Source organism: Anolis carolinensis, unplaced genomic scaffold (assembly GCF_035594765.1).
Source record: "Anolis carolinensis isolate JA03-04 unplaced genomic scaffold, rAnoCar3.1.pri scaffold_11, whole genome shotgun sequence".
Taxonomy (NCBI): domain Eukaryota; kingdom Metazoa; phylum Chordata; class Lepidosauria; order Squamata; family Dactyloidae; genus Anolis; species Anolis carolinensis.
The window spans coordinates 5,202,072-5,227,587 of record NW_026943822.1 but is presented as its reverse complement, the minus strand read 5'-3'; the positions used below and the strand labels follow the sequence as shown (position 1 = coordinate 5,227,587).

Sequence of the window (25,516 nt, the reverse complement as noted above, 5' to 3'; positions counted from 1 at the left end):
CTTGTTAGGAAATCCCAGTGTTTCCAAATGAAAAATCCCATCAGTAGGGGAGGGAGGGGGGAGGGAGGGGGGGGAATGGAAACCTCCCCCCCATTTGCCCTCCCCACCCCCCTCTTTGCCCTCCTCCCTTTCATGTGAGTCCCATCCATACAGATTTTAATTGTGTATGTATTTTTAAAAAAACCCTGCTCTGCTCCAGATCTCTGCATTGTGCTACTTTGAGTCATGCACAGACACACACACACAGGGCGCTTTGGAGAGAGTGCAGGGAGGAGGAAAGGCTCAGCCACCTCATTAGCCTTTTACTAATTGAAATAAGGGTGGGGGGGGGGAGATTGGGAGAGCTTTGGGTCTAACCCCCCCTCTTTTCCAAAGCCTCCTATCCCAGTCAAATGGAGGCAGGATGTGGAATGTGGGTTGCTTCAATTTTGGCAACCCAGTACAGGAAGGCCAGAAATGAAGGGGGGGAAAAAAGGGGGTGGGTGGGTAATTAATTAATTAATATTCCAGTGGTACAAGTGGAGGGGGGTGGGTGGGAAAAAGACAGTGTGGAGACGACAGAATCCTTTGGGTTCTTTCCCTTTTCCTCTTCTCCTCAAAGGCTCTGCTGTTCAGATCCAGAGCAGCTTTGGAACGGTTGCCAAAGCGCTTGTTTTGGACCACGGTAATGATATCTTGTGTGTCTGTATATATATATATAATTATCGCACTCAGCCACGGATCTTCGCGCTTCTTTCTCCTCGACTGGTTCTGCACCAAGGATGGATTGCACATCCCATTTTTTTTTTTTTTTTTGCACAAATAAGTCCACAAAAGTTACTAGACTGCGGAGATGTGGGGAAGAGGAGGAAATCGGCATCCCTCTCTCTCTCTTTCTTGACAAACGCTTTTCTGTTTGGTCGCCTGGAGGTGATTGGACCTCCCCGGAGGCAACTGGCCAAGTGGCTGCTTTGAAGCCTGTCCTGCCTGCCATGAATTCCTTCTATTGGCTTCTTCTGTCCTGCAAATCTGTTCCATACTGCACATTTTGTATTCTGCCTTTTATTATTATTTTTTTACCCATGCACCCGAGAAACTGACTTGGGATGTAATGCCACCTTCTGTTCTCATGCATGTCCCTGTTTCGTCAGTACTGAAAGATAGGGTTGTTGTATGTTTTCCGGGCTGTATAGCCATGTTCTAGAAGTATTCTAGGCCCAATAGAGCTGTTACAGTAGAGTCTCACTTATCCAACATAAACGGGCCGGCAGAACGTTGGATAAGCGAATATGTTGGATAATAAGGAGAGGTTAAGGAGAAGCCTATTAAACATCAAATTAGGTTATGATTTTACAAATTAAGCGCCAAAACATCATGTTCTACAACAAATTTTACAGAAAAAGTAGTTCAATATGCAGTAATGCTACGTAGTAATTACTGTATTTATGAATTTCGCACCAAAATATCATGATATATTGAAAACATTGACTACAAAAATGCGTTGGATAATCCAGAATGTTGGATAAGCGAGTGTTGGATAAGTGAGACTCTACTGCATTAGAATACTTCTTTCTGTTTTAAAAGCATATGGCACTTTATCACTGCTACTTATTTCCATGATACAGCACTTTATGAAACCTGTCCCCACTGGGTTGCTTTTAATTACTCTGATTTTATCTGCTTGGATTTTAATGTATTTGTCCATTATTTTATTTTGTGTATTGTTGGAATGTTTTAAGTTTATGTTAAATATGTTGTTGTTGTTGTTCGGGCTTGTCCCTGTTGTGAGCCGCCCCGAGTCCCTTTGGGGAGATGGGGCGGGATATAAAAATAAAGTTTATTATTTATTTATTTATTATTATTCTCTCCTGACGTTTCGCCCACATCTATGGCAGGCATCCTCAGAGGTTGTGAGTTAAGAGTACCTCCCTGTGATCCCGGCCATGAAAGCCTTCGACAACAGTACTGAGAGACTTCCAGGGAACAAGAAGAGAAGGTTGTTCTGGGTATTGGCTTGATGTTTTGGCCTTGGAGCCTTTGGAGTCACGTTTGCAGGGTCAGGGAGTTAGGGAGCACTCTCCATTACAATGCTGCACTGCCTTGATAGAAACCTTGCTTGCGTTTTGTTCCGTGTGTACTTCAGCCAGTGTGTGTATATCATAATCTGAACTGCTGGGGGAGATATGATTATGTGAATCTTTTGTGTCCGAGAAATAACTTGACTGCTTTGGAAATGCTGATCAAGCGGTAAGCAAAGTCGAGGGAGGGCCCTCTTAAACCACAGCATAAATGAAGGTGATGTGTGGACATTGAAGAACGAGAATATATTTTTGGCTCTCTTAATTTGATTTTACTGATTTATTTTGCTGGTTGGCTCAAAGGAGAATTGCACACATTGGTGACTCTAGCTTTTCAAAAAAAAAAGTTAAGTGAAAAAGAATACTGTAATGCTTCAAAGGATAGCAAGATTTGGACAAAGTGTGCATTTTGGATCTTCAAAATGTGTATGTGTGTGTGTTGGAGGGATTTTAAAATATGTTTAGAATGTATGAAGTACATCCAGAATGTTGGATAAGCGAATATGTTGGATAATAAAGGAAGCATTAAAGAAAAGCCTATTAAACATCAAATTAGGTTATGATTTTACAAATTAAGCACCAAAACATCATGTTATACAACAAATTTGACAGAAAAAGTAGTTCAATATGCAGTCATGCTATGTAGTAATTACTGTATTTACGATTTAGCACCAAAATATCATGATGTATTGAAAACATTGACTACAAAAATGTGTTGGATAATCCAGAATGTTGGATAAGCAAGTGTTGGATAAGTGAGATTCTACTGTAACTTCTCCAATGGCACAATGTTGTGAGGTGCAATCTGCTACATAAAGTCAAATTGTGGGAATAAAGAAATGTTGGTGCCTTTTTGACCCACTTTTGGGCTTCTTGGATGGATGTGAGTGGCCACTATTGGAAGCAAAATGATGGACTGGAGTCGATAGGTCTTCATCTGATACAAAAGTGCTCTTAGGGTACATGTGGGTATATGTGTAAACATGATTTGCCAATCTACTCTCCTGTTCTTCAATAGCATTCCTCAGGGACCTACAATGATATCTGAAAAGAGGTTATAGATGGAAAACTGGAGGACAGAATAGTTACTTTACCGGACAATAGTTTCAAGAATCCCTTTGCCAGCTTCTCCCAAGTTCAGTGGACACCTTGGTGGAAAATGTTATGCCAATCTGATGGGTTCATAGTATCTTAGGGTTGGAAGGCAACACAAGGGCCATCTAATCCAACTCCCCACCTTGCAAGAATATACAACCACCACATTCCCAACAGATGCTGATCCAATCTCTATTTAAAGATGGCAAAGAGGCACAAGAAGATCTGCTCCCTTTGGGGTTTCCATGGTGAAATTAAGTGGGTAACATTCTATGTAAGATAAAGATCGGCTGTGAGGAAAGTACATTTATCGTAACATAAGAAAACCTCTTTGTACGTTCCATCAGGGGGCTTTAAATTTTATTAACCAAACCATTTAGAAGAGGCCATTTGCATCAGAGAGTGGACCTGTGATGGTCAGATATAACATTGGTCTCGGGATTATTTTTTCTTTGCACAGGACGTGTAAAAAAAAAAAATCAAATTACACCTCTGTTCCCAAAACATCAGAATGCCTTTTACAGATTTACTTCCTTCCTTCTTTCCTTTTTAACTATCTAAAACATTGGGGGCATTAAGATGGCATACGTTTACTGTATGGCAAAGTTTTGTGCTGATGCTTTCAATATCCCATGGAATCAAGTTGAGTAGCAGCTCATTGTGTTCTTGAACAGCCTGAGAGAGATGAGATTGTTCGTTGTACACACTCAGTAGTTGAACTCATGGTTCACATACAAGTTCAAACCCTGGTACAGTAGAGTCTCACTTATCCAACATAAATGGGCCGGCAGAACGTTGGATAAGCGAATATATTGGATAATAAGGAGGCATTAAGGAAAAGCCTATTAAACATCAAATTAGGTTATGATTTTACAAATTAAGCACCACAACATCAGGTTATACAACAAATTTGGCAGGAAAAGTAGTTCAATACGCAATAATGCTATGTAGTAATTACTGTATTTACGAATTTAGCACCAAAATATCATGATGTATTGAAAACATCGACTACAAAAATGCGTTGGATAATCCAGAATGTTGGATAAGCGAGTGTTGGATAAGTGAGACTCTACTGTATTTCCATGGAGTGTTGTCTGAAACCCTGGGAAATGTTGAGCTAAATGGATAAATGTTACTTCCTGAGGTTTGGTTCCAGGACTCATCATGGATTCTTAGTAAAAGTTTCCCCTGAAGTTAAGTCCAGTCATGTCTGACTCTGGGGGTTGATGCTCGTCTCTATTTCTAAGCCGAAGAGCCGGCATTGTCCGTAGACACTTCCAAGGTCATGTGGCCGGCATGACTGCATGGAGTGCCGTTACCTTCCCACCGGAGCTGTACCTATTGATCTACTCACATTGGCATGTTTTCGAACTGCTAGGTTGGCAGGAGCTGGCGCTAACAGCGGGCGCTCACTCTGCTCCCAGGATTTGAACCTGCAACCTTTTGGTCTGCAAGTTCATCAGCTCAGTGCTTTAACACACTTCGCCACTGGGGCTCCTTAAATACAACGGTGTGGCAAAATGGTGCCCCTTATTTAAAATAGCAAAACCAAGGTTTGTTTTTGGATTTTAAAAAATACATTTGAGCCATGGATGGTTGAAACTGTGAATATTTATTTATTTTATTTATTTATTTACAGCATTTATATTCCGCCCTTCTTACCCTGAAGGGGACTCAGGGCGGATCACATTACACATATAGACAAACATTCAATGCCTTTTAACATAGAACAAAGACAAACAAACATAGGCTCCGAGAGGGGCTCGAACTCATGACCTCCTGGTCAGAGTGATTCATTGCAGTTAATTGCAGCTGGCTTGCTCTCCCGCCTGCGCCACAGCCCGGGCCCAGAATCCATGGATAAGGACAGCCAACTCGTGTCATTCTGTTTGTTGTGTTTAGACCATTGGTGTCAGCAGGGTTCTTCCAACTCAATGAAATAACTCATAGTGTCACTGCTATGGTCCTCCTCCTGTTCCAGACCAGACCACAATATTGTAGCTAAAGTCCCAGAAAGTTTGCCAAAACCATTGACTGTAACAATCCCAGCAGCAGTGAAAACACCAACATGTGTTTGTAGTGCATGCAGCCAAACCACATGATTCGAAGCATCATCGTAATTGGGTAATAATGACAGCTGTGACTGGAGTGTATGCACATTAGGAGGTTCATAAAATGAATCATCATAAAGCTCTAACCTTGTAGGTGCATGTACTTTGAATCTGGGCTTATGATAAAAAAAAACGCTTTTATAGTTGTATCTATCATAAAAAGGATCAGTTTCTGCTGAAACACTGCACCAAAATGGTGTCACCCTGTGCAGTTCGCACCCCTTATGCCCTCCTAGTGACACCGCTGGCTTACAATACTCGATGTTGACAGGCAGCTTTCTGTGTTTCTGGATGTACACCTCATAAAGCCAGTGAAGTGTGCAGGCCAAAGCTTGTCTGCCAGCTGAGACCTCAATGTCTTTCCTTCTTTGCCATCTTAGCTGTAATGGTGCAACTGTGTTATTTTCTGATACAGCGGAGGTACATGTGTCTTTTCTTCCTCCATAATTCCTGTTCAACAGTCACGTTCTCGTTCTAGGTCAGCCCCAGATCCTTCGGTCCTTTAAGTCATGAGGGATTTTGATAGTAGCTTACCTACTATCTGGGCTGTGGCGCAGGCTGGAGAGCAAGCCAGCTGCTACCAACTGCAATGAATCACTCTGACCAGGAGGTCATGGGTTCGAGGCCCGCTCGGAGCCTATGTTTGTCTTGTCTTTGTTCTATGTTAAAAGGCATTGAATGTTTGCCTATATGCGTAATGTGATCCACCCTGAGTCCCCTTCGGGGTGAGAAGGGCGGAATATAAATGTTGTAAATAAATAAAATAAATACCTGCCTTTGTGGGGCAGCTGGTCCAAACTTTACCAAATGTCTCCTCAGTGATGGGTAAAGAGTGGGAACAAAAATCCACATGCCATGTTGTTTCGAGGGGGAGGAATACATCCATAAGACAGAAGGAGCCGTGGAAACCTTTTCATGAAAGTATTTGACAGCTTTTTCAGCATTTCTTTCACCATAAATGGCATTTGTTACCAGCAGATCCTTGGTTGACATTATAATTGCGTGTTTTTGGAATATAAATGATATAAACCAAGGCTAATGTAAGTTGGGGGAGTCACTTTCATGGGGGATCATTGAAGACTGGGGGGGGGGGTGTATTGCAAGGAAGCTAAAAGTATTGTCAAAGGCTTTCATGGCCGGGATCACAGGGTTGTTGTATGTCTTTCAGGCTGTGTGGCCATGTCCCAGAAGCATTCTCTCCTGATGTTTCGCCCACATCTATGGCAGGCATCCTCAGAGGTTGTGAGGAATAATAATAATAATAATAATAATAATAATAATAATAATAATAATAATAACAACAACAACAACTAGCTGTGCCCGGCCACGCGTTGCTGTGGCAAAGTATAGTGGTATGGGAAATAAAGTATTGAGGAATTGGTGGTAGTTAAGGTAAAGGGTAAAGGTGTGGAGTCCAGGTAATCCAGTTAAAGCAGATAATATAAGATTATAAATGGGTTATATAGCTGTGTGGAAGGGCCTTGAGTCTACACTGCCATCTAATCCAGTTAAAATCTGATAATCTGTATTTTATAGGCAGTGTGGAAGGGGCCTAAGTGAGGCCTAACTCTGCCTGTCCCCTGGGTGAGTGGGTTGCTAGGAGACCAAGTGGGTGGAGCTTAACCTTCTAACTGGCAGCAATTGGATAAAAACAATTACTCCTCTCCCTCTAATTAGGACTTTATTTTTCTTTTCTTTTTGTTGTATCAACCTAGAGGCGTGGATGATGGGTTGTGTTGTCAATTTTTGAGGTTGTGGGGTGTTTAGTTTTGTTGTTTTGGCGGTCGCCAGGATTCCATCACTCTTTTATATATATAGATATATATATAGATGGCAGGCATCCTCAGAGGTTGTGAGGTTCAAAGGATGCCTGCCATAGATGTGGGCGAAACGTCAGGAGAGAATGCTTCTGGAACATGGCCACACAGCCCGAAAGACATACAACAACCCCGAAGCTAAAGTAGCCACACGTTTAGTATTTGACTCAGCCTGCCCCCCATTTTAAAGCGATTTAAAGCACAATCAAAATTTGCCATCTGCAGATTGTAGAAACTCATCCTTTCCAGATGATAAGCTTCTAGTTTCTTGCAGTTCCCACCTAAGCAGTAGAAAAACCGTTTTCCGCCCACATCAAAACACCAAGATGCCAGCTTTTTCATCCTCCTTCTGTGCTTCTTTCTAAGTAGGCACAGGAAAAACTTTCTGGCCGTGCCTAAACTGTGGTTGCTTGCTCACCCTTCCCAATCTAGGCAGGTAAAAGAAACCTTATTCTCTCAGCTTTTCTTATTGCTCAAAACCCTATGCCAAAGGTCCAAACTTGGCTCTCTCATATCACTACCGACACATGCTGGGAGAGGTATTCATTGTTGGTGAGACCTTTCCTTCCTTCCTTCCTTCCTTCCTTCCTTCCTTCCTTCCTTCCTTCCTTCCTTCCTTCCTTCCTTCCTTCCTTCCTGAGAAATGCTTTAAATTTGAAATGTCAAAAATTGAGGCAATGCAAATTCCAGCTTGCCACTATTGTCAAAGAGTTGTATTTAGGGGTGCTGGAAGAATCTGATCCTTACCAATCCTGAAATGAACTGGCACTGCCCTGTGAGGACCAGAGTGTGGTTGTGGTCTCCAAAGTTTACAGTGAAACTCTTTTGTTTAAAATACATTGGAAAAAAGTGTGTTAAAGTGCTGAGCTTCTGAATTTGCGGACCAAAAGGTCCCAGGTTCAACTTCCAGGAGCGGAATGAGTGCTCGCTGTTAGCCCCAGCTTCTGCCAACCCAGCAGTACGAAAACATGCCAATGTGAGTAGATCAATAGGTACCGCTCTGGCGGGAAGGTAACGGCGCTCCATGAAATCATACCGGCCACATGACCTTGGAGGTGTCTATGGACAACACTGGCTCTTTGGCTTAGAAATGGAGATGAGCACCAACCCCCAGAGAAGGACACGACTGGACTTAACGCCAGGGGAAACCTTTACCTTTACCTTATTTTGTTGTTGTTTATTCGTTCAGTCACTTCCAACTCTTGGTAACCTCATGGACCAGTCCACGGCAGAGCTTTCTGTTAGCCATCGCCGTTCCCAGTTTCTTCAATGTCAAGCCAGTCCCTTAAAGGATCACATCCATCCATCTTGCCCTTGGTCGGCCTCTCTTCCTTTTTCCTTCCATTTTCCCCAGCATCATTCTCTTCTCCCAGCTTTCCTGTCTTCTCACGATGTGGTCAAAGTCCTTCATCTTTGCCTCTCATATCCTTCTCTCCAGTGAGCAGCCGGGCATTATTTCCTGGAGGATGGACTGGTTGGATCTTCTCTCAGTTCAAGGCACTCTCAGGATTTTCCTCCAATACCACAGTTCATATGTGTCTATCTTCCTTCGCTCAGCCTTCCTTATGGTCCAGCTTTTGTAAAGTATTTATTTATGTTAATGTGGGATTTGTGTATTGGTAGTGTTTAAATGCAATTTGTGCCTTGTCTGTATTGCATACTGATTGCATCATCCAGAGTGTACTATAGTCTGGAAAGAGTTAATTGCTGAGAAGCTGTGTTGACCTTGATGTGTGGCTGGAACTGGGGAGTGTCCAGACACAAGTGTGTATGCTTTACTGAATACATCAGTTTAGTTCAGAGTTCTGTCTGTCTAGAGTGAGAGTCCTGTGTCCATTGTCTTCAAGTCTGTTTGTCTTTATTACTGCTTTCAGTAAAACTTGTATATAGTTTTACTATCGACTCTGGGTGTCACTTCGTTCTGCGTTCCAGTGACTCCATCTAATACTGCTGCGCTGCTATTACTCTGACAATTTATTTATTTATTTATAATAATAATAATAATAATAATAATAATAATAATAATAATAAAACTTTATTTATACCCCGCCACCATCTCCCCAATGGGGACTCGGGGCGGCTTACATGGGGCAGCGCCCAAAACAATACAATGTAAACAGCATATAAAAGAACAGCACAACACAATACAATAAACAATACAGTAAATAATATCCATTACAAAATAAAACAAGGAGACAATAAAAACAAGGGCAGACCACATGAACATTAAGTTAAAACTCGGGGTGAGAAAGACATAAAAATAAAAATCACAGCGAACAGGGTCATAAGGGAGTGGGGTATTCTGGAGGATAGATATTAGGGGGAGCAACGGAAAAGAAATATAAAATGGTTACTCTCCAAAAGCGCAGCGAAAGAGCCATGTGTTCAAGTCTTTCTTGAAGGCTGCTAGTGTGGGGGCTTGCCTAATCTCCGTGGGCAGAGAATTCCACAATCGGGGGGCCACAGCAGAAAAGGCCCTCTCCCTTGTTCTGGGATATCGGGAGTGGGGACAGGAGAGCTTCCCCTGATGAGCGAAGGGATCGTGTAGGCTTGTGGTAGGAGATACGGTCACGAAGGTAGGTGGGTCCCAAACCGTTTAGGGCTTTATATGTGATGGTATACACCTTGAATTGGGACCGGAAAATAAAAGGCAGCCAGTGGAGCTCCTTGAACAGGGGAGTAGATCTCTCCCTGTAACTCGCCCCCGTAATTAACCTGGCAGCCGAGCGCTGGACCAATTGTAGTTTCCGGGCCGTTTTCAAGGGAAGCCCCACATAGAGCGCATTACAGTAGTCCAGTCTAGAGGCAACTAAGGCATGCACCACCGTGGTCAAGTCAGACTTCACGAGGTATGGTCGCAGTTGGCGCACAAGTTTGAGTTGTGCGAAGGCCCTCCCGGCCACCGCCGACACCTGCGCCTCAAGCGTCAGCGCTGAATCCAGGAGGACCCCCAAACTGCGGACCTGTGATTTCAGGGGGAGTGCGACCCCGTCCAGCACAGGTTGCCACCCAACACCCCGATCCGACGCGCTGTGATGACTCATGGGCCATGTAGTCCCGTTCCTAGCGCTGTTGTGACAGATGAAGAGGAAAACTTGGGTTTTCCACCGTTTCAGCCAGAATTGGAACTTTCCCAGCCTGAATTGGAGCCCTTGCACCTGCAGGAGGTTTGTCTTCCAGAAATCTGCCAAACAAGCCCTGAGTCAAAATCTCCCCCATTTTCTCGCCGTAATTATTATCAACAACAAAAAGGAGTTCAACAGGCTAATCGCAGAAGCCTGAGAATCGCAGCCAGGCATTCAGCTGATTAAGCCTGCTTTCATGAGAAACTTTAGGGAGTTATGCATCTGGACACAGAGATTGACTTTCGGTTCTGTTTCCCCAGAGAAGTGTTCTTTGGTGGGAAAACGAGACCCTATTTAGGTTCTTTGCCCTGTAGGAATCTTGCGGAGTCAATTCGTCAGCAACTGGAGTAGGTTGTGTGTGGACAGCGCTACTCCCGCTTCCAAGCCTTCGTTCCCGCTTCCAAGCCTTCGTTCCCGCTTCCAAGCCTTCGTTCCTGTTTCCAGCCTTGTTTTGCTCCACGGACCTTGCCTTGCTTCCTAGGACTCAGCCTTGCTTTCCAGGACCTTGCCAAGTAATTACCACGGATTGTGTCCCTGATCCTCGTTCCTTGTTGCCTCGTATCAAGCCTTGTGTTTCAAGAATCAAGTTTACTTCCTAGCCTTGCATCAAGTTCCTTGGACTAAGAACCTTGTCATCTCCCCTCACTTTGCTTGGCAAGTGAGTGTTTCGGTTATTGGATTACAACTTTGGACCTTAATATTTTATATTGGACATTGTTTTCCTGGACTATAATTGACCTTTCCTGAAAGGTCTTCTTCTGAACTATATTCTACACTTATTTTTTATTGACTTTACATATTTCCTTAATAAAGATATTAGATAGATTCTGGCCTCTGTGTATGGTTATTGGTGCTCTGCAGCCTGGGTCGTGACACGCGCGACTGACCAGGAGGGCCTCTGTCTTGTCAGGATTGATCCTCAGCTTGTTCCTCCTCATCCAGTCCGCCACAGCGGCCAGGCACAGGTTCAGCATCCGAGGGGCTTCCTTGGAATCAGATGGAAACGAGTAGTGGATTTGCGTGTCATCTGCGTAGAGATGGCAACACCCTCCAAAACTCTGGATGACCTCTCCCAGCGGTTTCATGTAGATGTTAAATAGCATGGGGGATAGAATAGACCCTTGCGGGACCCCACAGGTCAATGCCCAGGGGTCCGAGCAGGTATCCCCCAGCTTCACCATCTGGGAACGGCCCTCCAGGAAGGACCGAAGCCACAGCAAAACCGTGCCACCGAGCCCCATCCCGGAGAGCCTGCCCAGAAGGATATCATGGTCGATGGTATTGAAAGCCGCTGAGATATCCAAGAGAACCAGCAGGGTCACACTCCCCCTGTCCAGCTCCCTGCGGAGGTCATCCACCAAGGCGACCAAAGCCGTCTCAGTACTGTGCCCAGGCCTGAAGCCAGACTGCAAGCGGTCCAGAAAATCAGTGTCATCGAGGAATTCCTGGAGCTGCGTGGCAACCACCCGTTCCAGAACCTTGCCCAAGGTTTATTTGCAGTATTTATATTCCGCCCTTCTTTCTCACCCCGAAGGGGACTCAGGGCGGATCACATTGCACACATATAAGGCAAACATTCAATGCCATAACATAGAACAGAGACAGACGCAGGCACGGGCTGGCCTCGAACTCATGACCTCTTGTGATTTGTTGCAGCTGGCTGCTATCCAGCCTGCGCCACAGCCCTTTAGTAAAGTATATTTGAAGAGAAATAATTCAGAAATAAATATTTGGGAAGGTCCTCTCTCTCTTTTTATTCTCTCCCACTCTTACACAGATAGACATGTATATTATTTTTTAAAGATGTTTTTAAGATGTTTTTTAAATTGTTGATTTTAGCCGGTTCTTGTAAGCCGCTCCGAGCCCTAGGGGAGTGGCGGCATATAAGTTTGAAAAATAAATAAATAAATAAATAAAAATATTATGAATGTGATGACTACATGAGTTACAATGAACAGGGTTGCTAAATTGTAGCCCTGCCAATGTTGTTGAAGGACAACTCGCCAACCCTAGGCAATATATGTAATGGTGATGGATATTGGGAGTTTTAGCCCAGGAACATCTAAAGCCAAGTGGTTTTGCACTGATTTTGGACAGTCCTTTTGCTGCCTCAATATGATTAGCTCGGGTTGGCAGTGGCTTTCCAAGTCCTTAGGCGGAAGCTTTTCCCAGATGCCAGAGATAGAAGCAGAGACCTTCTGTATGCAACACCATGTGCTCTAACAGTGAGTGATGGATTAAGGTTGCTTCCAAGCAAAGGGTTTGTGCAGAATCAGCATGCCAGATACAATAATAGTATCTTTCTAGAGGTGTTCAAATTGCAAACTGGACATTATCTGGCAGTCTTTACAAGAGTGCATACTTAGCAGCAGCAGCATTGCCCCATTGGAGGTTGGGAATACATGGTGGCTTAGTCTGAAGAGAGAATATTTAGCTTGACAATGTTAATGTGGGATTTGTGTATTGGTAGTGTTTAAATGCAATTTGTGTCTTTCCTGTATTGCATACTGATTGCATCATCCAGAGTGTACTATAGTCTGGAAAGAGTTGAATACTAAGAAGCTGTGATGATCTTGATGTGTGGCTGGAACTGGGGAGTGTCCAGACACAAGTGTGTGTGCATTGCTGATTGCATCAGATCTGCTCTATTTTGTTCTGAGTAGTGTTGAGTTCTGTCTGCCTAGAGTCAAAGTCAAGTCCTGTGTTCGTCTGCAAGTCTGTTTGTCTTGTACAGTAAAACTTGTATATAGTTTTACCAAAGTCTCTGGATGTCACTTCATTCTGCGTTCCACTGATTCCATCCAACCACTGCTGCGCTGCAAATTACTCTGACAGACTATGGCTGGCAAAGGAGTTTGTGGCATAGGTTAGACTAGAAGTAGCATCTTGCTAACTCGCTGAATGGTTTCCTGGCTATGGATCTCATCCCATGAGTGGTGGGAAAGCAGGGAAAAGTGGAAGGAACCATCTTACTTCATTCCTTGTTGTTGAGGTCCATCTTCTGGAAGCACACAACTCCTGAAAACACAATCTGGACTTTGTTTCCATGCACTACAGAGTCCCACGGGGCCCCATCAGAAATGCCTTGACATTTTGATCCATTTTGATAATTTTTATTTAAAAACATACCCTGGAACAAGGTTCTCTAGTATTCATGGTGGCCAAATTCAAGAGATACATCTGTTTCTAGTAAAGAGAGGGTCATGTTGACATATTTAGGGGTTTTTTTCCCCCCCTTATTAGGAAAAGGAAGTGATAACACAAATTCACCACAAACATGGAGGAATCCAAACTCTGGCCTGTGGGTCTCAAATATTCAGAGCTGAGCATGGAGGGAGGAACCTGCCAGTTTCAGTTTCTCACATCTTAATTTTGTTAAAGTTATTTATTTTATTTATTTACAGTATTTATATTCCGCCCTTCTCACCCTGAAGGGGACTCAGGGCGGATCACATTGTACACACATAGGGCAAACATTCAATGCCCATAAACACATCAAACAGAGACCGAGACAGAGACAGACGCAGAGGCAATTTAACCTTCTCCTGAGGGGATGTTCGATTCTGACCACAGGGGGGAGCAGCTGCTTCATCATCCACTCTGACGGCACTTCCTCATTCCAGGTCGTAAATTAGTTAAACTTGCCTCCCCACTTTTATAAGTGGTACCTTATTTCCTACTTGATAGATGCAACTATCTTTCGGGTTGCTAGGTCAGCAACAAGCAGGGGCTATATTTTACTTTTAATTGACGGGTGCTCACCCTGCCACGGGCTGGCCTCGAACTCATGACCTCATGGTCAGAGTGATTTATTGCAGCTGCTCAACAGCCTGCGCCAAATAAAGTTATTTTCATCTTGATTACCTAGATATGCATTAATGCCTATAATGGGCAGAAATATGAATGGGATGGGGAAAGCAGGAAGCTTCATCACTCATTTTGTTGTTGTTTATTTGTTCAGTCGCTTCCGACTCTAGATGACTTCCTTGCCCAGTCCATGCCAGAGCTTCCTGTTGGCCGTGGCTAACCCCAGTTCCTTCAAGGTCAAGCCAATCCCTTCAAGGATACCATCTATCCATCTTGCCCTTGGTCGGCCTCTCTTCCTTTTTCCTTCCTTTCCCCCCCAGCATCATTATCTTCTCCAAGCTTTCCTGTCTTCTTTTGATGTGGCCAAAGACTTCATCTTTGCCTTTAATATCCTTCCCTCCAGTGAGCAGTCGGGCATTATTTCCTGGAGGATGGACTGGTTGGATCTTCTCGCGGTCCAAGGCAGGATTTTCCCCCAACACCACAGTTCAAATACGTCTCTCTTCCTTCACTTAGCTTTCCTTATAGTCCAACTCTTTCTCGCAACCATAGATTACTATGGGGAATACCATTGCTTTCACTATGCAGACCTTCATTGCCAGTGTGATGTCTCTGCTCTTCACTATTTTATCAAGGTTGGTCATTGCTCTCCTCCCAAGAAGGAAACATCTTCTGATTTCCTGGCTGTAGGAATCTTTGCACCTAGAAATACCAAGCCTGTCACTGCCTCCACATTCTCTCCCTCTATTTTATTTATTTATTTACAGTATTTATATTCCGCCCTTCTCACCCCGAAGGGGACTCAGGGCGGATTACAATGAACACATATATGGCAAACATTCAATGCCAACAGACAAACAACATATATAGACAGACACTGAGGCATTTAACTTTTTTTCCCTGAGCTTCACGATTCCGGCCACAGGGGGAGCTGTTGCTTCACTGTCCACTAGTGGCTGTACTTCCTCATTCCTTTCCTCGTGTTTTGCTGGCAGTTTTATGATGTTGTAAATTAGTTAAATTAACCTCCCGCATAAAGCGTACCTAAATTTCCCTAATTGACAGACGCAACTGTCTTTCGGGGCTGCATAGGTCAACAGCAAGCCGGGCTATTTAATGGTCGGGGGCTTAACCCGATCCGGGCTTCGAACTCATGACCTCTCAGTCAGTAGTGATTTATTGCAGCTGGTTACTAGCCAGCCGCGCCACATCCTGGCCCAGTTATCAGTCAGTCTGGTTGCCATCATCTTGATTTTTTTGATGTTTAACTGCAGCCCAGCTTTTGCCATTTCTTCTTTGTTTCCCCTTGGTGAGAAGGCTCCTCAGCTCCTCCTCGCTTTCAGCCATCAGAGTGGTATCATCAGCATATCTGAGGTTGTTAATGTTTCTTACAACAATTTTAACTCCAGCCTTGGATTCGTCAAGCCCCGCACGTCGCATGATGTGTTCTGCATACAAGTTGAATTGGTAGGTGAGAGTTGACCTTCCTTCCCATTCATCACCCATTATTCAAGCATAAAGTTAAGAGTGCATAACCAGTGAGGCTGTTACCTCATCTGATATTGTTAGCAGTGATTAGTAACAGTAGTAGTAGTAATTCCAGGGTTGAATCTGTTGGTCTTCCCAAATCATATCTAAAGAGAATAAGAATTGAAACTGGCAATGTTTTAGTGCAGAGGTCCCCAAACTAAGGCCCGGGGGCCAGATGTGGCCCTCCAAGGTCATTGACCTGGCTCCTGTCCTAAACTTTAGACTTAGGGTTGACCTAAGTCTACCTGGTCTTTGGAGGACACTTTGCTTACCTATGGTCTTATGAGATCATCTAGATGGTTTTTGATGTTCTCTTTGCTTAGCTACAGCCTTATGAGACCATCTAGATGGCTTTTGGAGGACACTTTGCTTACCTATGATCTTATGAAACCATCTAGATGGTCTTTGATGGTCTCTTTGCTTAGCTACAGCCTTATGAGACCATCTAGATGGCTTTTGGAGGTCACTTTCCTTACCTATGGTCTTATGAAACCATCTAGATGGTCTTTGAGGGTCCCTTTCCTTATCTATGTTCTTCTGATGACCTTATGTGATCATCTAGAGGGTCTTTGGCGGCCCCTTTCCTTATCTATGGTTCTTTGAGACTTTCTAGATGGCTTTTGAGGGTCCCTTTCCTTACCTATGGTTTTTTGAGATTGTCTAGATGGCCTTTGGGAGCCCCTTTCCTTACCTATGTCTTATGAGACCATCTAGATGGTCTTTGGAGGTCTCTTTGCTTACCTATGGTCTTATGAGATCGTCTAGATCAGGGGTCCCCAAACTAAGGCCCTCCAAGGTCATTGACCTGGCCGCTGTCCTAAACTTTAGGGTTGATCTAAGTCTGAAACGACTTGAAGGCACACAACAACAATCCTAATTTTGGACTATTTCATCCTAGTCCAGCCCCCCAATAGTCTGAGGGACTGTGAATCGGTTCTCCACTTAAAAAGTTTGAGGACCCCTGTTTTAGTGCAAACCATAGACTGTGCTACAGAATGGTTGCCCTCTGGTTCTCATTTTGCTCCATTGGTAATAGATTGCCTAAGGATCAGTGGGAATATCTCAGTCTGATCCCTCTTCCCTTTTATTGATGTATTGATGGCACTTCAAACCGAATCTCATTCTTCTATTTTCCTAACCTGGGTTGAAATCTGGAGCCTCAAATGCACCGTTGGCTTGTCTCAGTGGATTTTTGAGGTCTTCCCTTTACTTTTATTTTTTACTTGAAAAACTGTGTCGATATAGAGGCTATGGTATGGCCATGACAGCTGTAGTCTTGTGCCATTGGCAGATGTTTACAGATGCACCAGTTGTGCAGCCTGTGGTATTTCATTGTGAGCTGGGGATGGCAAAACCCAAATGTTTCTTTTTGAAGCTCTGCTCTGCACTTCTGGCTGCCCTGTGGCATCCTCTACCTCCTTGCAATGTTATCATCCTTGGTATAACTCAGTCTGCCGTTTAAATGCTTGTTGAGAAGCTGAACAATAGCCTCAATTAATTAATGCTCTGCTTTGGAAGGATTTTCCCTTCTCTCCTCCCCTTCTGATCTCCCTCCCTGTCCTTGTGGAGAGTGCAGGCGTGTTCCTTGGAGGCCAAGCTAGCAGCCAGGCTTGCTATTATGTGCTGCAAAAGGGAACCAAGGTCAGGGGAAACTTGTGTGAGCAGGAGAGGCTGTTGATTGGAAGACAACGCAAAAGCTCTTTGGAGATGGTTGCCCCTGTTAGTGTCAGGCAGTCGAGGTGGTCAGACAAATTTCTAGACTTTTGCTAATATCATTATCTCCCCAGCTACCACATTATGAAATAGAGGTCAGTGTCCAATTTGCATGGATTGGGTGTCTGCTTTTATTTATACAGGAAGCCCAAGGTCCACCAACTGCTGTCCAGGAAACGTACCAGGGTTGAATGAAAAGTAATGCCTCCACCTTTGTAACTCCTCAACAGATGGCAGTACTGATCTGCGGCAAGGATTGGCTTGTTCAGTAGACTCTCCTCTACATTTCATTTGGTGGGAAGCCTTAGCGTTGAACGGTTGTGTTGTTAAAGTGTGAAGTATGGAACCATTCGCAGACGGGGAAGCCTTAGCATTGAATGGCTTTGTTGTTAAAGTACGAAGTATGGAACCCTGCGCAGACGGGGAAGCCTTAGCTTTGAACGGTTGTGTTGTTAAAGTACGAAGTATGGAACCCTGCGCAGATGGGGAAGCCTTAGCATTGAACGGTTGTGTTGTTAAAGTGCGAAGTATGGAACCCTGCGCAGACAGGGAAGCATTAACATTGAATGGTTTTGTTGTTAAAGTGCGAAGTATGGAACCCTGCGCAGACGGGGAAGCCTTAGCATTGAACAGTTGTGTTGTTAAAGTGCGAAGTATGGAACCCTGCGCAGATGGTTGGTCAATGCAACTTAAGCAACGTGCAGTCATTAAATTCTTGACACCAGAAGGTGTCACCCCAAAGGAGATTCCTCAGAGAATGCAAGCTGTTTATGGTGATTGTGTTGATGTGAGTACTGTGCATCATTGGGTGAGTAAGTTTAAAGATGTTGAGGTGGGAACATCTGATTTGTGCGACAAACAAAGAGTTGGACGTCCTGTGACAGCAACCACAGAGTTTCTCAAGCAAAAGGTTGACAGATTAATTCAGGACAATTGTTGTATCACTCAGAGAGAAATTTCAAGCATAATCGGCATTTCACAAGAACGTGTGGGTCACATTATTGCTTGGCTTGGCTATCGGAAGGTCTGTGCATGATGGAGACTGTGAGACGTTGGTTGAGGAAACAGTGTCAACTTCTTCCGTGACGGCTTCAGAAAACATGTTCATTGTTGGCAGAAATGTATCCAATTGTCTGGTGATTATGTGGCAAAGTGTATAGTGGTAGTTAAAGAGCACATTCTAAGGATTATTTCTGTGTTTGATTTATTAAAATATTCCCATCCAAACCCAAGTAACGAAGGTGGAGGCATTACTTTTCATTCAACCCTCATACATCCATTTTAGTATTGTTCTTATTTGGTGGGCTTGATAGAAAATGCATAACTGTTATCACTTACAGCTGTGGTTTACAGATTATTACCTTCCAGATTATTGCCTTAGTTGGTCCTGAAAAGGTCAGTTGGTTGCTTTGTTTGCTTGCATGTTGCAAGTTGCAAATGTTTGCAACTATGTTTGCAAATCAATTACAAGTTGTACCCTCGGTTCGCTTCTGACATGAGAAATAAATAGTAGATCCCAATCTAGATTTTCCAACCTTTACAATTGATTTTGATCAGAAAGTCCAGTATGGACACTTACTGATTGGTATCTGTTCTGTTTTCATGCTACTCAGAGTAAAACAATTTTGCTGAAACCCAAAGAGGAGACACACTCTGTTCTATCACTGGGTGATTACTCTTCAACCTTTAACATTAATTGGTCCTGGGATATGGAAAAATGAATGTGCCTTTGATCTCAACTCTCCTTTATTTATATTCCACCTGGTTGTGTGTTTTCCGGGCTGTGTGGCCATGTTCCAGAAGTATTCTCTCCTGACGTTTGGCCCTCATCTATGGCAGGCATCCTCAGAGGTTGTGAGGTATGGAGAAACTAAGCAAGGAAGGTTTATATATATCTGTGGAAAGTCCAGGGTGAGAGAAGAACTCTTGTCAGTAGGAATGTTGTAGTTAATCTCCTTGATTAGCATTGAATAGCTTCATCTCCTGGCTTCTTCCTGCCTGAGGGCATCCTTTGTTCAAAGTCGTTAGTAGTGAGGTAATAGTCTGAGGATGCCTGCCATTGATGTGGGCGAAAAGTCAGGAGAGAATACTTCTGGAACATGGCCATACAGCCCAGAAAACACACAACAATCATGTGATCCCAGCCATGAAAGCCTTCGACAACATATATTCCACCTTTCTCCCAGCATGGAATTTAAGATGGTTTATAGCCATTAAAAACAATAACAATGGTACAGTAGAGTCTCACTTATCCAACACTCGCTTATCCAACGTTCTGGATTATCCAACACATTTTTGTAGTCAATGTTTTCAATACATCGTGATATTTTGGGGCTAAATTCATAAATACAGTAATTACTACATAGCATTACTGCGTATTGAACTATTTTTTCTGCCAAAATTGTTGTCTAACATGTTTTGGTGCTTCATAACCTAATTTGATGTTTAATAGGCTTTTCCTTAATCCCTCCTTATTATCCAACATATTCGCTTATCCAACATTCTGCTGGCCCGTTTATGTTGGATAAGTGAGACTCTACTGTATAACTAAGGAACAACTACTATTAATACAAAAGTCAAAACGCAGAGTAACCAAATTTCTTTTCTAAAACATTCAAGTTAAGATACAATTAAAAGCAACGTTTAAAAGACATGAAAAGCACACAAATAGAAAAAGAACACCCTATAGACCAGTCTGCTGCATCCTCCTCCTGGTGCATGTGTTTGTGAGAGAGACCATTCTCTGAATCCTGGGCTTGAATACTTTAAAGAGTTGATTGTGTTTCCAAGGAAAAACCATGGCTGCTTCACTCCTCCCTTAAGCTTGCCTTTCTGGTGAGAAGCCCGAGGCAATGGTCTCCTTTGCTGAAAGGGCTGCAAATGCATCCTGACCGTGAGCCATTAAGCCTCCCTTGGGATTCACACAAGCTGAGCCATTACCTTTTGTCATGTAGGGTCAGCCCCAATCCTTGTCTGAACAGCTGTTCTCATGGTTGGGAGATCAGTTATCACCAGCTGACTGGCAGAGACATGATGTTTTGTGTCTCTCTGTTTTGGAAGAACTTTGTAAAACCTGCTGAACCTCCTGATCCTTTTCTCCATGACACCACTTTGTTGTGTTCTGATAGGATTATTTTGGTTCCGGATGTACCTGGCAGATGCCAAGGCCTGTGGACTGTTGTTATGTGCCTTCAAGTTGTTTCTACCTTTTGATGATCCCAAAACAAGTGTATTACAGGGTGTCCTTGGTGAGATTTGTTCAGAAGGGTTTGCCTTTGCCTTCCTGTGATGTGGACTGTGATTTGGAATTTGGGTTGAATGAAAAGTAATGCCTACACCTTGGAACTCCTCAACAGATGGCAGTCCTGGTATGTGGCAGGTCTTGGCTTGTTCAATAGACTCTCCTCTATAGTTCCATTTGACGGGAAGCCTTAGCATTGAACGGTTGTGTTGTTAAAGTGCAAAGTATGGAACCCTATGCAATGCAACTTAAGCAACGTACAGTCATTGAATTCTTGACAGCAGAAGGTGTCACCCCAAGGTAGATTCATCACAGAATCAATCTGATCCCGATAATGAAAGAAGATCTGCGGGGACATCATTATGCTTCTGATGAAGATGTTGAGAGAACTGTGAGACGCTGGTTGCAGAAACAGAGTGTCGACTTCTTCTGTGACAGCTTCAGAAAACTTGTTCATCGTTGGCAGAAATGTATCCAATTGTCTGGTGGTTATGTGGAAAAGTGAATAGTGGTAGTTAAAGAGCACATTCTAAGGATTATTTCTGTCAGAGCGCGCAGTTTGGAGAAACACACATGCAGCGGAAGATCAACGAAGAATCACTGGCACCAATAAAGAGGCTGAAGCCTGTTTGGCTATCTACAAAAGGTTTACTAACAAACGGAAAACTCTCAAGACGATATATACAGACAGAATGCAGAGAGGCAGAGAGCAGAGGGCAGAGGGGAGAACAGATAACACAGCAAGCTATTTATAATCACCTCTGCTGTCTGATGCAATACACAGTTAACTCTTTACACACTCGCATAGTGGACAGCAGACAGTGCATGATGCAGTCTACAGCTCACATTGCAACACTATAACTCAATTACATTTAAACAACTCTATATACAATCATTCCCACTTCAACAATTTCTGTATTTGATTTATTAAAATATTCCCATCCAAACCCACGTAACGAAGGTGGAGGCATTACTTTTCATTCAACCCTCGTATATATGTGATCCGCATTTTGCATTTGTTACACGTCATTCATGCACTCGTTCACTGAATCCTATTTCTGCATCAGTAGGCTTTTTTTAAAAAAAAAATAGTCCACATGAAAATGTATATAAGTTTTTAGGAGTATTGCATTCCATTCCATCAGTTTATGCATATTTGCAAGCAATTTCCTACAATCTATGATATTTCCTCATTGCACACATTGGTTTTACACATTTTTCACACACACATATGCATGCCTATGCTGTTTCTTGGAGGCAAACGTTTCGGAGGGCCAGTGTTTTTGAAAAATAGCTACGGATTAAATCAATCAACACGGTCTTCTCATTTGCGACTCAGACATTCAAAGTAACCTACAAAGTGGAACTCAGGTAAAAAGGAAATCTCCATTTTTCTTGCAAGGGTTTTGTACATTCCATGCACTGCACATGTCAGTTGCTGCAGCCTTTCATTTCGTCACTTGCCTAACTCTCCCTTTGCAATACCAGTTGGGAGGATACTGGTTGATTTTATGCCGCTATAAATCTCCTTAATGCAGCATGAAAGCTGCAGATGACAATATCCACTGAAAGAACTTTTAAAAACCTGTTGGTTGCTGCTCTTCCCGACAAATGAATTGCTTAGTTAAAAGTCAATATAATATGTAATAATAACAACCTTGATGCAGTTTTACATATGACAGCATCCAGATTGATTTTGAAAAGTGTCTTATGGTATAAAGTGCTTTGGCAAAGCACAGTGCAGAATGCATCTTAGTGCGTTCATTACAGTGGTCTAGGACAGTCCCAGGGTTTGGGAAAAGTACAGTACAGACAGTCCCCAAGTTGTGAACAAGAAATGTTCTGTAGATTTTTTCCTAAGTTTATTTATTTATTTACAGTATTTATATTCCGCCCTTCTTTCTCACTCCGAAGGGGACTCAGGGGCGGATCATAATGTACGTATACATGGCAAACATTCAATGCCATATGACATACAGACAGAGACACAAACAAAAACACGGGCAATTTAACACTTTCCGGCTTCCAGCTTCATATGGGTATGCTCGATTCCGGCCACAGGGGGAGCTGCTGCTTCATCGTCCACTTGTGACACCGAGTCCTTTTTGATGGAGTACTTCCTCATTCTTCCGCACGCTGCTGGATGATTTTTAAATTAGTCTCTCCGCATTTTATTTATTTATTTATTTATTTCAATTATTTATTACCCCTCCATTCTCACCCGAGGGGACTCAGGGCGGCTTACAAGTGGCAATTGATGCCGTTACACCGTTATATAATGAACCGCATAAGCGGTACCTAAATTTCCTACAGTCGAGTCTCACTTATCCAACATAAACGGGCTGGCAGAATGTTGGATAAGCGAATATGTTGGCTAATAAGAAGGGATTAAGGAAAAGCCTATTAAACATCAAATTAGATTATGATTTTACAAATGAAGCACCAAAACATCATGTTAGACAACAAATTTGGCAGAAAAAGTAGCTCAATACGCAGTAATGCTATGTAGTAATTACTGTATTTATGAATTTAGCACCAAAATCTCACGATATATTGAACACATTGACTACAAAAATGTGTTGGATATTCCAGAACGTTGGATAAGCGAGTGTTGGATAAGTGAGACTCTACTGTACTTGATAGATGCAACTATCTTTCAGGTTGCTTAGGTCAACAACAAGCTCGGCTATTTTTAGTGGTTGGGCGCTCAATCTGACACAGGTTGGCTTCGAACTCACGACCTCTGCGTATTGAACTGCTTTTCCTGTCAAATTTGTTGTAATATAATTATATATAATATAAGCTGTACCCGGCCAAGTGTTGCTGTGGCGTCGTCCTAAGTAGGTTTGTGGAGGCAAGTATGAATGTTGTAATAAGTCACCTTGATTAGCATTAAATAGGCTTGCAGCTTCAAAGTATGGTTGTTTTCTCCCTAGGGGAATGCTTTGTTGGGAGGTGTTAGCTGGCTCTGGTTGTTTCCTGTCTGGAATACCCTTATTTTCAGAGTGTTGTTCTTTATTTACTGTCCCGATTGTAGATTTTTTTAAAGCTGGCTGCCAGGTTTTATTCATTTTGATGGTTCCCAGGAACTCAGTAATAATAATGATGATGATGATGATGACTCTGAGGGGGAATCCCTTGTTGGGAGGTGTTACCTGGCTCTGGTTGTTTCCTGTCTGGAATATGTCTAGCTGTACTTGGTCACACATTGAAGCCTTGCCCACCTGGCTAACGTCACCAAGTTTCCGGGAAGGGGAAATGCGTTGTTTGTAATTTTTAGTTTTGGGTTTTTTTCCTGTAATTTGGACCTAATTTTATAGGGTCCTTTGATGGAAAGATATACGTAGATTGGATGACTATGTCTTTTGTGGCCAAATTTGGTGTGATTTGATCCAGTGGTTTTGTTGTTTACTCCATGGGAATTATGCACATTACATTTTTATATATATAGACTAGCTGTGCCCGGCCACGCGTTGCTGTGGCAAAGTGGTGGTGGTATTGGTTAAAAATTGTTGTGTAATTTTTATTTGATGTTATTTGTATTTTTTAATTAATTTTATTGTAAGTTATCTTTTTATTTATTATATTTTATTTATTATTTTCTTATATTATTTTTAGTTATTTTCTGTTATTATAGTATTTTATTGTATTAATCTTTTAGTGTTTTTAATTATTTTTTAGTGTTTTTTATTATTTATTATTGGGTTGCTAGGAGACCAAGTTGGAGGAGCTTAGCCTTCTAACTGGTAGCAATTGGATAAAAGCAATTATTCCTCTCCCTCTAATTAGGACTTTATTTTTCTTTTCTTTTTGTTGTATCAACCTAGAGGCGTGGATGATGGATTGTGTTGTCAAATTTCGAGGTTGGGGGGCCTGTAGTTTTGTTGTTTTGTCGGTTGCCGTGATGCCATCACTCTTTTATATATATAGATATATATTTTTTGTCCACACACATCATGGTCCTAACATTGTGTAGATTGAGCATAATGTTTCGCCTGCACAGTTTCATGTCCCTCCCACACCTAGAGACCAGTTTCCAGGTACTGGGCCATGTTGCCATGGATCTTTACTGGCAAGATGGAAAAAAAGAAGGAAGGAAGGAAGGCCCAAACAACACCAAACGTCAGTTCTGTGAACGAGAGAAGGGAGCTGATGTTGCCATCCATGAACGCAGCTGTGTGCTGTCTCTCTGCAATCACAAAAAGGCTGTGTGGCTGTGTGCTCTGGTCCTCGACAGTTGTTTTGGATTGAGGACATTTTGCAAGGTGACAAATATTTCATTTGCAACATATGGAAAAGGATGTAAACCCACATACTCCCAAGCCTATGTCGCCAACAGGATTGCAGCCTTGTTACCCAGGAACAACTTGAAATCTGTAGTATTCTGAAGAATGCAAAATGATACAGCGAGCCTACCAATAGCAACAGCAGCAAAAGCAAACAAGAAACTTTAGGAAGGAGAAGCTACTGTTATCTTCTTGTAATGCTGTTCCTGCAAGATGTTTGCAGAATGCAGAATCTGCACAGTGCCTAGAAGTTATTGAGAGAAGTCATTTGGGCAATGGGGTTGTTGTATGTCTTTCGGGCTGTGTGGCCATGTTCCAGAAGTATTCTCTCCTGACGTTTCGCCCACATCTATGGCAGGCATCCTCAGAGGCTGTGTGGCATGGATAAACTAGGAAAGGAATATATATATATATATATATATATATATATATATATATATATATATCTATCTATCTATCTATCTATCTGTGGAGAGTCCAGGGTGTGGCCTTTCCTAGTTTATCCATGCCACATACATAGGGATTGCAAATGCACGCAGGGGGTTAATGCCTATATATCTGTAGAAGAGTTTAACAAATATTTCAGGGGAAAATGCTTTCATAAGACTAATGAATATATATTTTTCTTTTTCCTGACTTGCAAGGGCATCTTTCCCTTTTCAAAACATTCCCTTGATTAAAAGCGAGGGAGGCTTTGCAAAAGAAAACACACTGATAAGGGAGAGTAAGAGAGA

At 42.7% G+C, this 25,516-nt stretch overlaps 1 protein-coding gene across 6 annotated transcripts in view; it reads left to right on the top strand.

Moving 5' to 3' along the window:
- The window catches only part of ntrk3 (neurotrophic receptor tyrosine kinase 3), a 707,738-nt gene that overhangs the window by 4,321 nt on the left and 677,901 nt on the right, over positions 1-25,516 (top strand). Inside the window, exon 1 of one of the 6 annotated variants that reach the window (XM_062963032.1) lies at positions 9,574-25,516. This exon is cut by the window's right edge and continues 21,981 nt beyond it. The exons of the other annotated variants lie outside the window; for them this stretch is intronic. The gene's annotated coding sequence lies outside the window, so the exon portion shown is untranslated. Of the gene's footprint in view, positions 1-9,573 lie in introns of those variants that run through there. 6 annotated transcript variants of the gene reach the window in all.